The sequence below is a fragment of the Chinchilla lanigera genome, unplaced genomic scaffold (assembly GCF_000276665.1).
Source record: "Chinchilla lanigera isolate Chin_1 unplaced genomic scaffold, ChiLan1.0 scaffold00004, whole genome shotgun sequence".
Taxonomy (NCBI): Eukaryota; Metazoa; Chordata; class Mammalia; order Rodentia; family Chinchillidae; genus Chinchilla; species Chinchilla lanigera.
The window spans coordinates 32,004,492-32,006,222 of NW_004955405.1; the positions used below are offsets into that span (position 1 = coordinate 32,004,492).

The following is a 1,731-nucleotide window of genomic DNA, read 5'->3' on the forward strand; positions in this document are numbered from 1 at the left end:
TTTGTGCATAAAACGCCTGGATGCCCCAGTAATTACCTCTTGATTTACTGATGTCTTTTTTTTTTTTTTTTTTTTTTTTTTTTTTAAGAGTGGTGCCATGGCTCAAAGCAACTTGATTTGGTCTAACAAGTACAACCTTAGACTAAGAAATAGTCATTTTCTATGACAGGTAAAAGTCCATTGAAAGTGAATTTTTTTTTTTTTAATGGTGTCTGAAAGCACTACGAATGTAGTTGCTCTTTTTACAACAATCTGTTCGTCAGAAAGCCAGCATTCAGGGACTCCCTACATTTTAGCTTCCTGGCCCCATTCAGGTTGAATGCAATGGTAAAATTGCCCCTGAGCACTGAATCAATGACTGATTTGGGCTCACAATTTATTTCCTGCCTAGCCGGGACCCGAGCCTATGCTCAACCTCCGATCTCGCTCAACAGAGAGGCAACTGCGTCAGAATCTGACTCTCATGTCTGTTCCGCCTAACCCTGTAGGAAACGGGAGAAAACCTCAAAGCACTTCTTTCTTCTGCTATCAAGCAGCCGAAATGGTACTTTTCTCTGTACTTCTATCACTCAAAAAACGAAATCCAACGAACTTTCACAGCCACCCCCAGCCCCCGTTAAGCAGTCTGGTGCTAGGGACACACACAATGGAGTCAAGACTCTACCCTCCAACAGCCCAATCAGCAGAAAATTAAGCATCACCAAAATGCTAAACTACACAAATAGATTCAAGCGTGCGGAAGAGAAAAGTTTGATATGGGAGGAGGGTTAAGTGTAAACATTTTGAGTATTTAAGCCAAATATTCAACAGTTTCCATTTTAAACATTCCAAAGTCTATCACTGCACACAACGCTAAATGCCAGTTCATTTATCACTTAAATTTATTAAGCGACAAAATGCAAACAAGATTTGAGAAGAAAAAAAAAAAAACCCAAGACTGATGCGCAATTAAAATAGCGAAAGCATTTCAACCTTCGAAACTGTGCACATCAAAATATCTGTTCAATATCGGAATGTCTCAATTTCAATTTGGACGGCCTCCAACACCACACTAAACAGAAAAATCTGACGTCCACCGCATAGTCACAAAAAGCCACAGAAATCTAAGCGGGCGGAAGAAAACCTACAGGTGTTACAAAGTTTAACATCGCTTTTAAATTCCCTTAGATGCTAAACTGAGGATAAAAAGACTACGGTCCCAAGAATACAAAATTTTACCTTTTAGGACCACTATCGAATCTGAACGGGATTTTTGGAATATTCTACAAACGTGTGCTTAACTACTGTTTGGGTCCTAATCCGACCCAACAACCAAGCCCTTCTTCCTTGTTTACACCTAACGCTGGTCTTGAAGACATCTCGAACTCACACCCGACTTCGGCCCCACGCAGGCAGCTACTTCACAGAAAATAAGGAACTCAAGCTCCGAGCTGCACCGAGCGCCGACCGCAGGAGGTCGTATTCCCATGCTAATTGCACAGCCCCATTACTAGCATCAGAGGATCACCGCGGTTTAAAGCGGGGTGGGCTCGTAGGAAAGTGAAAACCCTAAGTGTGGATCGGTTTCACGCCCAGCATTTGCACTGCAGGAAACGACCCGGTCACCGGGAAGGCTCACAGCCGCGGCGGGAGCGCCGACTACGTTTCACTTTCTTTCCCTTCTTACGCGGCCCTCCCGGGGCCCCTCTCCGAGGCGAGCGCCCTTTGCTCCCCGCGGCGGACGCGGTTCTG

At 44.5% G+C, this 1,731-nt stretch overlaps 1 protein-coding gene across 2 annotated transcripts in view; it reads right to left on the reverse strand.

Annotated features, from left to right (window-relative positions):
* Usp44 (ubiquitin specific peptidase 44) overlaps positions 1 to 1,731 on the reverse strand; it is a 29,689-nt gene that overhangs the window by 27,447 nt on the left and 511 nt on the right. The window lies entirely within an intron of this gene.